Genomic DNA, 12,637 nt, shown 5'->3' on the forward strand with positions numbered 1-12,637 from the left:
AGTGCTGTTCTTTGCCTGCTGGGTGAGGTTGCCATAGAAACTCTTGGAGGGGAAGCAGTGTCTCTCTTATAATGTTGTGACTGCAAGCAGGGACTAAAGCGGATCAGCCACTCCCAGACAGGAATAAGAATACTCTGGAACTGGGAAGGTACTCATCTCCTCTACTCCAAGATTTCCTGTGCCCTGAGACGTGAAGTGTTTCCCGATCAGTTCAGCATCTCAGCACACAAAAGGAAGTAGAATTTGCCCTCGGAGCTCATCTTCATTAGCCCCTCACCGGAGGTTGGCTGGAAAGTCCAGATTAGAATTAGGAGCACTGCACATTGGTAACCAAGATAATACTCAGCCTCTATGGGTCCTGAAGTTCCGCTTAATTAAACCTTGCATTCCAATGAATAATTTTTGTGGTCTATAAATAGATATGGAGTATATGAGTCTCATATTTTGTAAGGTTTAGAAATAATTTGGATGCAAGCGATTTAGTTTAAGAAAAGCACCACAATCAATATCATTGATGCTGAGAGAAATGTTCTACCAATGACAAGTCACTTAATAATGACCAATTTGAGGGAAGAGTTTGATCCTGTGTCAAATCATGGCCCAGGCAAGGTATCTTTTAGCTTGTGAAATCTACTTTAAATAAAAGATGACATCAAAACAAAATTTTAAAATTAAAAAAAAAAAAGAATTAAGGAGAACTAGAAAAAGCACCGCTATCCTGCCGCTGGCTTGAATTGGTTCATGAGACCGATGTGTGCATTTCTTCCCAATTCCGTATTCAGGGATGTCACATCAGTATCTTGAAAGTAGTCATGGTAGGAGTATTTACACCACAGAAATGTGTCAATCCTACAGATCATTTATCAGCTCACTACTAAGAACTTTTAGAAGATTTAACATCTAACTCTAGATACTTTGTCTTCCAACTATTCCTGGGTTATAGGTATCTCAGAGTCAAAAGAGATAAAGTAACTCCGTGTAAAAAAAAAAACAGGAAAATAAGTTTCTTTAAACCCACTCTACCATATGGCTGTTTTCACCTTGGACATGTTAAGCTACTTTTTTTTTTTTTAATGCCCTTAGAGTCAAACGCTTTTATATTGTATCTGACCCCAGACTCTTAAAATTTGTGTTCCCTTTCTTCCCGCTCTGTTCTATCTGAAAACAAACATTTCTGAGTCACTCTTCTCTGTCTCTGAGCGTAGGTCTACTTTCGAATCTCTGCTTCCTGTTGACAAGAGGAGCAATGACACCACTGCGGGGGGCAGAATAGAGGATACAAACCCAGAGCTGGGCAAAGACCGAGGGCCAGTAGGTGCCAGTAGGTGCCTGGGTCAGGCGAGGCATCGCCCGGTCGTCCCCTAAGGAATAGGGGACTCTGGAGGCTCTGGTGCTGTTACAAACACTGCCTGAACAGGCAGGTCCAGTCCAAGCGGAGTGTTCAGCACCAGCCTTGTCTAGCTGGGAACAGACACTCAGCCAAACTGAGAGCAGAGGTGACTTTTGAAGAGAGTCTAAATAAAGCTCCCAGATCGGCAGCTGTTCTGAACACTCATCTTACCTCACTAGGTTGGAATGAATTTTGTGCTGCTGGGACAGAAACTTCTAGGAAAGCCATGGACATGCTGCCCTTCATCCCACTGAGGGCTGTCAAGTCAGCTGAGCCTGGGGGCTGAGGAGTGCAAGGTGGAACTTCTTGATTCCATGTACGATACCACATCAATAGATTACCTCAGATGGAAAAGAGTTTTAGCTGCCTCCTTCCTGCCAGCGAGGAGAAAGAAAAGGGAAGGGAGGGGGAGGGAGGGGAAGGGGGGAGGAGAGGAGGGGGAGGGGAGGGGAAAGGAAGGGAGGGGAGGGAGGGGGACGGGAGGGAGGGGAACGGGTGAGAGGAGAGGAGGGGAGAGGAGAGGAGGGGGAGGGGAGGGGAGGGGAGGGGGAGGGGAGGGGAGGGGGAGGGAGGGGAGGGGAGAGGAGAGGAAGGAAGGGAGGAAGGAGGGGAAAGGAAGGGAGGGAAAGGAGAGAAAGAAAGAAAGAAAGAGAAAGAGAGAGAGAGAGGGAGGGAGGGAAAGAACGAGAAAGAAAGAAAAATGAAAAATAAAGACAAAAAAGAAAATGAGAAAGGAAATGAAAAAGTGCTAAAATCCTCTTCTCACCTTTCAATCTGGTCCTGGAGACTAAGACCCAAACAGTAAACGGGTCATGATGAGATTTAAAGAAGTAGTTTCCTTACTACTACTTTCCACTTCAACTACACACAAAAACAGGACCAAGGGTATGTCTCCTCGCTCCCGCATAAAAACAAAAGGCATCTTCTCCTCCCTCTGAAATCTGACTCCTCCCTCGAGGCCTTGAAGGCCCTCAGGGACGGCTGGCAAGGCACAGCTGCTTATTTATTTGGGTTGTATTTAGGCACCATAAGTGCCTGTGTGCGCAGAAGGACTATGATGTTATGGGAACTCAGTTTTGTCCTTTTAGGAACAAACTTTCCCCCAATTTTGACTGTTACATCTTTCATTTCAATTAACTGAATCTTTTCTTACTTTCTCCCCCAGGCCTCAGAGGACTAAATCTCTTGGAATCCTTTGGAAGGAGGCTGTGTGTTCCACTTATTTCTATTCTCCTGGAAGAGAAGCATTTATTATCCCTGTTCCCACCTGCCTTATTCAGACCATAGCTTTATCCACATGACTCAAGTCAGCTCTTCCTTTACGGAGTTCATGAAAGTGACTACATCACTATTGCATCGTCTTCAGAGCTCTCGGCTGACTTTCCTATAATTCGTCCATCTTCCTCAGTGACTTCTGCATCTGAGAACGGTTGTTTCTTTTCTTATACCCATCGTTGCCTTTGTGAATGTCAATAATCTATGCTGATAAAGCTTCTCATATTTTGACCTCACACGTTCTTTTCCTTTCTTTTAAATTCCAGAGACCTGCAAACATCCACCGACTTTCAATCCAGTCCAGCTGAACATCAGTGAGTTTAGTAAAGAATTGTTGACTTACTGACCTGGATATGAACTTGAAATCTCTTCCTCTGTTTCATTCTTTCGAATTCCATAACTATTTGTTTTGATTTTATTGCTTTGCAGTAATGTTTACTTGTTGGAAAAATAATTCAAATTTGTACATCAAAAAAATTCCATTATCCTAACCTCCTTAACTGCAATGTCCTCCGTCTGCAATGTACCCTGGTCACTTAGCAGGAACCCCAGGAACCCCACCATACAGACTTGTTTATTCCTCAGTGTGGCTCCACATTGAAGATTCCAACCCTCAAAATATCTTCTCTAGCAACTACCTCCTGCCCTTCCTTCTCTCTCAACAGCTTGCCACCCCTAAAATTGCTTCTTATTCTTATTGTCATCACCAGTCACTCTATGATTCTTTATTTTCCTTTTTTATCCCATTCGTTTGACTTGGCATATAATTAACCATTTCACAAACATACTACGACTCCAAGATGCCTAACACCTGGGACTTCTGTTCTATTGCCACTCCCAGCCTTCAGGGATAGTAGCCAATTGTTGTTGGAGAAAGCCTTAAAGCCACCGGAACTGGATTCGTTACAAATCCATTCTTTGTTAGGTCTACTGATACTCACATCTGCTGTCACTCATCTTTTATTAATTACTCATCCCACTTCCTAGAGACTTCTCAGTATCTCTTTCATTCTCCTCAAGGCCCAAGTTCTATCCAACCTCCCACTCCCAGCAGGTGACTTTACTACCTGTTTCGCTAACATAAAATTTCTCTCATTGGAGCGACTTGAAATTTATTTCTTCCTTTCTCAACATCTCTGTGTTTCCTTCCTCTTTTTCCTCTTCTTCCTCCTCTAAATCTGAGGTTAACCCCTCAGCTAGTGCTCTGCATTCAAGTCTCTCTTTCCTCCTTGGTACCAAGCACCTTCATCAGTTCTTTCACTTCTCCTGCATCTTCAGTCCTTCCCTCTGAGTTGACCTCTAAGCTTTTGCCCATATGACCTTCCTTAAGAAAATCCTTACTTGTCCTAAAGTTTCCTCTCATCACTTTCCTATCCCTCTTTCATTCCCACTATCAAATATTTCGAAAGGATAGTCAAACCAATCACATCTACTAGTTTTGTACCAGCACTTCTTTTTTTAAAATTTATTTATTTATTTTTGGCTGTGTTGGGTCTTCGTTGCTGCACGCCGGCTTTCTCTAGTTGTGGCGAGCGGGGGCTACTCTTCATTGAGGTGCACGGGCTTATTGCGGTGGCTCCTCTTGTTGCAGAGCACGGGCTCTAGGTGTGCAGGCTTCAGTAGTTGCAGCACACGGGCTCAGTAGTTGTGGCACACGGGATTAGTTGCTCTGCAGCATGTGGGATCTTCCCAGACCAGGGCCCGAACCCATATCCCCTGCATTGGCAGGCAGATTCCTAAACACTACGTCACCAGGGAAGTCCCTGTACCAACACTTCTTGCTTTACTTCTTCCATTATGTGTTGCCCCGTCTCTCTCCTCTACTGAAACTCCTCTTAAGGTCATCAGTGATTTCCTAATTACCAAGTCTCCCAGCCAACTCTCCCCCAATTAGCTTGCTGCTGGAGCACGCTTTGGCATGAAACTTCCCCTCTCTTTACTCCCTGACCACAGCACTATTTTGATCTCCTCCTATCACTTTGATCACTCTTTTTCCATCTCTATTCCTGGCTCCACTGCTTCCTCTACCCTCCTAAATTAAGCTATCCTCAGATCTCCTATCTCTTTATAGTCTCTCCTTCAAATATCATCCATTTTTCCATCACTTCAATTATCGCTCTATGACAATGACTCTCAAATCGTGATTTCTTCTAAGGACTAAATTTAAATTTCCAGATGACCTATCAGTATCTGAAACATAAAATATACCAAACAAGACCCAAGATCAGCCATTTTCTCCCCTAAATCACTCCTGCTATCTTCTCTATAGCTTCTAATGGCATAAAAATTTTCCCCATCAACCCTGACTAGAGTGACTTTTCCTCCCTTTCCCCACATCTGGTCATTTGCCAAATCCAATGTCTTTTTTTTTTTTAATGTGATTTTATTATTTTTTTTTAAATATTTATTTGGTTGCACCGGGTCTTAGTTGTGGCAGGCGGGATCCTTAGTTGCGGCATGTCAACTCTTAGTTGCAGCATGCAGGTGGGATCTAGTCCCTGACCAGGGATCGAACCCGGGCCCCCTGCATTGGGAACATGGAGTCTTATCCACTGTGCTACCAGGGAAGTCCCCAAATCCAATATCTTATACCTTCACATTTTTTCCAAGATCAGACCTCTCGCACTCCCACTCATCAGCCCCTCCTTCCCTCTTACTACATCTACTCCAATCATTTCACCTATTTTTCTCATTCCATGTCTCCTATTCTGCCATATTAATTTTCCTAAACTCATTTCATATCATCTTACATGCTCTAAAATCTCCAATGACTCCCAATTACCTATCACTAAGTCTAGACTACTTTAATGAGCATTAAAGACTATTAACTTACTTTTCCAGCATTACCCACCATTATTTCTCTAAATGTGTCCCATGTTCAGATAAACTAAATCGTTCACTCTCCTCATCTCAGGTCTGAAACTTTCCTACCTCTATGCTCATGTTGTTTTCCTGTCAAGAACATCTTGCTTTTCAATCACTTCCTGTTGAAATCCTATCTTTGCTTTAGGAAGTTTTGTTCCTTTTACCGTTTGAGATGTAAACTACCTTTCATCTAATCCTCTATATTTTACTCTTACTCTGCTTTGTGTCCTAACCACTGGCCGAACGTACCACGTTCTCACCACTGATGTCTTATCCTCACTCTAGCTTGTGTCTTTAATACTATTTTCCAAGTACTCTGCTAGTTTCTGCAAATTCAAAGATAAGTAAAAATTTTCCTAATTTCCCTGGGAAATTCAAAACACCCTTACCCAAAGGACACTTGTATTTATGCTTCTTATCCCCAACCCCCCGTGCAGGTTTCTCACTCACCCAGAAGGCAAGTGAGTTCCTATCGCTACCACTTAAAGGATGGAAAACAGAGAAAGTAGAGCCATCTTTACCACTACGTCAAGGGAGAGTGTTTTCTCATATCCTCCTGTTGGAGTTCGGGATGCCTATCTTTGTGCCAGAGGGGAGGTTGCAGGCTAGTGATGGAGACAGACCCCAAAGAACCAGTTACCAGGTAATTTGACAAAAGCTGTCGTAGGAGTGTGTACTCTGGGAGCTGCAGGAGTCATCTCCAGCAAGGCGTGGGACAGGAAAGAACAAATCTGAAGGCTTCATTGAAGGATGAAGGAGGCTGGCAGCTGCTCAGCCCAGTCAGGTTTTCTCAGTGACTTTATCAATCATTCTGAAACACGAAATCCAGCGCTGTGCCTTTCCCAAACATTAGGCATAGTCACACGTTCTTGCAAGTCCTTGCAGAAATGCAATAACTTTTAGAAGCTACGTTACTGTTTCATATATTCTGGATCTAGAGGCCCATCCCTTTCCTCCTTCAAGTCCTGGAGTTGGTACGTTAGGCTCTACCTGGCCCTACATGGCTGTTGGGGAAATCTGAGTCCACGGGCGTGGTGAGTGAGGAACATCGAAGAATTGAAAACAAAAAACTGATGGTTCTGCCACATATATACAAGTTGAATGGCCAAGTCATTTAACTTCTCTTGGATTTAGTTTCCTAAAAAGAAGAAGATAGTAATAGTGTCTAGTCCTTATTTATGATGAAGGGAGAAGAAAATAATATCTATTAAGTTTATGCTAAGAACCAGGTGATTTACATGATAATTCGTTTAATTGCCATAAATAGCTATGGGTAGGTAGCATTATTATTCTCATTTTATGGCCGGAGAAACTAAGACTTGGAGGAATTAAGTAACTTGCCCAAGATTACAGAGGTAACAAGCAAAGTATCCAGGATAAACCTGTCTGATACCAAAGATATCATTCTTTTCCACTACTCCATTTAGCCACAAATCATGACCTTACTTGAAAATGGCAGGGTCATTTGGTGAAAAGTGCCCCACATTAAGAACCAGCAGAGTGCCACCCGCATCTACAAGGTAAGCCTTTCAGAACACCCATCAACTCCCATTCTACCATTCCTTTTCTTTGGGAAAGTCTACTCATCTACTCAAATATTACCGCTTTCAAAACTTTCCCAGCTGTCCCCCTGCTCCACACCTCCAGAGCATAATCTGTGACTCCATCCTCCAGGGCTATGGACATAATAGCCCTCAGCCCACAATTTCACTTACTGTTGTAAAGCCAGAGATTAATCCAATACCTGGCATAGAATAAGCACCCAGTAGAAGTTTTCTGGGTGAATGAATGAATGAATGATGTGTAACAGTACACAAATCATTTAATCTCTCTAAATATTAATTTTTGCCATCTCTAAAAGAGATGACTAGTCTCTCATACCTCACAGGTATATCATGGGAATTCAATGAAATATGTTGTGTTCTTAAAAATAAAACTGTTAGATGAGGCCAAGAGGTTATTCCTTTTACAAAAAACAAAAGACAGAAAAACAAAGCAACGAGGAGGTTTTTACTCATGTTGATCTACATGAGCTCTCTAAATGCTGAGTGATTATAAGCTTCCCCCGCCCCAAAAAAAAGAAAGAAAAAAAGAAAGAAAGAACACAAAATATATTGCATTTTCTCATGTTTATTTATTTAGAGTCCATAGTTTTTCTTCATACTAGAAGTTTTGTGAGGAAAGGGATTATACCTACTTTTCTCACATATAAATACACATATCTACACAACACTTATCTAGGAACTTTCCATTGCACGACGAGTCATTACCTTTCTGACTGATTTGCACATAGACATGTCTTTTGATGGTGTCATAGGAAGAAGTTAAGTCCTTAAAGCTTTGGAGACAAAGAGCCTTAGGTCTGAGTCATAGTTCTGCCGTGTACAGTTGAGTGAGCAAGTCAACTCCTCTTGTATTTATTTCCAGAAAAAAAAAAGAGAGAGAGAGAGAAATTATAACAGTATCTACTTCTTAAGATTGTTGTGGGGCTTCCCTGGTGGCGCAGTGGTTGAGAGTCCGCCTGCCGATGCAGGGGACGCGGGTTCGTGCCCCGGTCCGGGAAGGTCCCATATGCCGCGGAGCAGCTGGGCCCGTGAGCCATGGCCACTGAGCCTGCATGTCCGGAGCCTGTGCTCCGCAACGGGAGAGGCCACAACAGTGGGAGGCCCACGTACCGTAAAAAAAAAAAAAAAAAAAAGAAGATTGTTGTGCAGAGTAAATGAATTAATCCTTATGAAGTACATAGCATGGTTTTGGGCCAAAGCATGCCTTCAAATACCGTGATGATGAGATAATTATGCTGCTGATGATAATGATAACAGAAGTGATGATAATCATGAAAAGCTGATTATTTCTCATCCTGCTGAAGTTAACAGCTGAGCGCATCTCTGTAAGGATTAAAGAAATCATCGGAAACGGAGCCTAACACCTCTTGGTTTTATAGGACTTTACAAAATGCAAAACACATCCACACACACAATTTCATCTGTGCTCCCAGTACTTCTGGGAGGCAGATAATTAGAGAGAATTGGTTCAGAGAGGTGAAGTGAAAATGTCAGTACTGTTCAGAGTACAACGAGGCATGGGACACAGGCCTAGGTCGCAGACCTGGGCCTCATGTTGTGGTTTCTTTCTCTTCTTTTTCAATAGTGTTTCTGATGAGCATTGAGTCCTGTCCCAAATGTCAGAACAACAGTAGTATTTAGAAAAGCAGCAAAGGTAATAATGATATTTATTTCTCCAAAAGACTTTTCCTTTCTACCTACCTGAGAGCTCCAGCCACATGCATGCCAGAAATGCATAAACAATTATGCCAGGCTAACAGCAATAACTGAAAACATATTATAACTTTTCTTCCGAGGTGAAGTACATTATCACCAATTACGTTTTCTTTTTCCCCACTCAAATGTTTGGATTATCATACCTACCTATTGGCAGCTTTCCCACTGACGGATAACCACGGGTTTCCTGGAGATTGGCTAAAAGCAGTGTGACACTGGCGTTTTTGTACACAGGGTCTGTTCTGAGTGGTGGGGTTCCTCCTGGGTGTCAGGAAAGTTCTGGCTTCCCTAATCATTCAGATGGGATTCGGTTCTATTCAAAAAACTTGTTTGGCTCCATCTTACCTGGCAGGTTCTCTGCCATGTGCAGTTCCAGAAAGAGATTACATAGTCTGGTCACCATGTCACTGTTTCCTGTTCTAATCCCAAACATCCCTTGGCGGTGACAGTAACCACACAGCCGGCAGACAGGATAAGGGAAAGATCTGGGGGAGCCCAATATCTCTCAGTCCCATATGTGCTCTTTGGCCACAGTTTAAAATAAAGAGGTTTCCTCCCTCTCATCCCATGGGGTGTGCACTATTTTTCAAAATTCACTTACAGTAGCAGAAGCAGGTCATTTATTTGACTTGCCTACACTGGGCTCTGATTTCTGCATCTTGACTCTAAGTTCAGGTATGTGTTGATCTTGAAATGCTCCTCTTGGCATCTATGTGTCAAGAAGGACCCCACGGTGATTCCAGACTGGTTTTCTTGTCCGCAGTTTCCTTGTCCCTACTCTCAGTGGACAATTTTTTGTGTGTATATATATATATATATATATATATAAAAAGATCTCATGCTTTATCTTTACTCACAGCGTCACTGCCACTACTGTTACTAATTTTCCCCCCAATAATCTTAGTGAAACGGGTTTCTTTCCTCAGGAAAAACTAACTTCTCCATGCATATCTCAGATGTCATTCTTTTTTTTTTCTGTCAGAGTCATTGCTTCCCTCCACCTCAAAATCTCTGAAAACCTCAGGCCCCATACTCCCCCCTCCTCTTCCCCAATCTCTGAGCACAATTAGCTGAAGTCCCCTCTGAGGAGGAGTGTCCCCAAAGTCTAGATATTTTCTCTTCCCTTCTCCAGTGTGGCACTGCGTCTTTCTGGACCTTCTCCCATTTCTTTGACTATTTTTTTCTGTTGCCTCTACTGATTATGGCCTCAGCTCTTCACTCTTTCTGCACTATCCTCACTCATTCCTCCATCCATTTGTTCATTCATTCAGGATTCACAAAGGATGGAATATCTGCCTGGTACCCGTCCAGGCATAGGGATACCGCAGCGAAAAGAACAAACAAGGCTGCTTTCACGGAGCTTACACCCTGAGAGGTGGAAACAGAACATAAGTATGTACATAAATTTAAAATAAGATAATTTTGGATAGTGAGAGAAGATGGGAAGAACAAGAAAAAGGGTAATGAGATAGAGAGTAGCTTCAGATGGGGGAAATAGGTAGGAAACCAGTTTAGAGAGTGTGTCCAGGAAGTGCTACTCTAAGAAGTCATTTAAGGCAAGAGTAGAATGATAAGAAACCAGCCACAGGATGAAGAGCGGCCTGGGCAGAGGGGACAGCTCGCGCAAAGGCTCTATTATGGGAAAGAGCTTGTTAAGTTTGAGGCACATATATAAAAAGTCAAGAGTCACTGGAACACTGTGGACAAGACAGGGAATGGCAGATGTGAGTGTGAAGAGATAGACAGGGCTCAGGGCAGGCCTTGCTAGACCATGGTGAGGAGTCTAGATTTTATTTATTATTTTATTATTCAATGAGATGCTATTGAAGGGCTTCAAGCAAGAAAGGTACGTGGTCTCACAGAATACAAAGAGTGCCCTGGCTACTGTTGGTAGACTAGAAACTACAGTTTCACCCTCAACTGTAAGGGGAAGATAATCATCAAATTGGGAAAGGTAGAAAAAGAAAAAGAAACAAACAACAAAATCCCAGCAGAAAAGGATTGAAGCTAAAATGGCAGAAAGGAGGAAGGGATAACTTAATTTAAATGAGTTAAGAACTCTCAGAACAAGGCCAGAGGTACTTTAGGGAATTTAAGGTACTTGTGAAAGTGACTGAGAGCTACTGCCTAATATCAAAGGAAACGTCAGAGGACTGAAGAGACCAAATGCTCCTGTTTTCAATAGAGGAGAGACAGGGGAGTAAAATCCTCAAAGTGACTATTTAAAATGGGATTGGTGGGGCTTCCCTTCCCTGGTGGCGCAGTGGTTGAGAGTCCACCTGCCGATGCGGGGGACGCGGGTTCGTGCCCCGGTCCGGGAAGATCCCACATGCCGCGGAGCGGCTGGGCCCATGAGCCATGGCCGCTGAGCCTGCGCATCCGGAGCCTGTGCTCCACAACGGGAGAGGCCACGACAGTGAGAGGCCCACGTACCGCAAAAAAATAAATAAATAAAAAATAAAATGGGATTGGTAAATATTTTAAAAAGAACATTGTGATTATTAGGAATCTGCACAAATAGACCTAAGAAAAAATTATGTAAAATTAAGCCAGTTCCTGCTGCCGTAGTGGTGATGGCTGTAGTGTAATGGTTGATGGAATTATCAGACTGAAAATATTTCAGTCACTCTATGTATTTGGGTGAGACTTTCAATAAGATCATAGAATCTCAAAGATGACTGGAACTTTATCAACAATCCGTTCCAAATTTCTAACCTATAGAAGACTTTTTTTTTTCTACAACATCCCAGTAATTCTTTGGATAACAGCTGCTTGAACATAACAAAAGGTAATTCATTCCACTTTGGAATGGTTTGAAATGTATTGCTGAAAATCTGTTTCTATGTAAATGTAAATCTCTCTTATCTGGATCATTATAAGTCTAATTCCTCTCACATATACCCTTCGTTTTAAATTTTCAGAATGTGTTATGTTACAAATATGGAAAATAGGGAGATATGTTTGGGTATTTATTTGTGATTGAGCAATAATACCAAAGAAGTCTAATTAGTCAAACTAGAATAAGGTCTCTAAACTCGTGCCAAAGAACTCTTTTTTTTTCCTATACATTAAAAAAAAATCTATATTTGAAAAAAAATCTATGTTTGGATCAAGTGATTATCAAGCCTAAAGATGAAACAAAGCTAAAGAAGAGAGAGGTCGGATGATTAAATCTGGGTTCAATACAATTATTAATAGCATGGGATAATTGGTTGAAACTAATACATTTTAAAAAATTAATTAACTTATTTATTTATTTTTGGCTGCGTTGGGTCTTCGTTGCCGTGCACAGGCTTCCTCTAGCTGCGGCGAGCGGGAGTTACTCTTCGTTGCAGTGCGCGGGCTTCTCATTGCGGTGGCTTCTCTTGTTGCGGAGCACGGGCTCTAGGCACTCAGGTTCAGGAGTTGTGGCGCACGGGCTTAGTTGCTCCACAGCATGTGGAATCTTCCTGGACCAGGGCTAGAACCCGTGTCTCCTGCATTGGCAGATGGATTCTTAACCACTGCACCACCTGGGAAGCCCGAAACTAATAAATTTTAACAGCAATAAGCACAGAGGTGTTCCCCCCCACACAAGATTCCCTCTATAAGTACAAGACAACTCTGCAACAAGTTGAGTGAAAAATACTTAGGGATTTTAACTGACCATAGCTCATTATGAGTGAGATATGGCTGTAAATGTAACTGAACAGACGTACCCGCTAAAGCAACTGTGGCCATAATTCTCCTGGATTTACGCTGGCAGACCCCACAGAAAACATCAGTCCCTCTTCTGGATGTATCATGCCGACAAACTAAAAATCCTCCTGAGACAGTGACCAGGGTA

The sequence above is a fragment of the Leucopleurus acutus genome (assembly GCF_964270905.1).
Source record: "Leucopleurus acutus genome assembly, chromosome: 8".
In the NCBI taxonomy this organism is placed as follows: domain Eukaryota; kingdom Metazoa; phylum Chordata; class Mammalia; order Artiodactyla; family Delphinidae; genus Leucopleurus; species Leucopleurus acutus.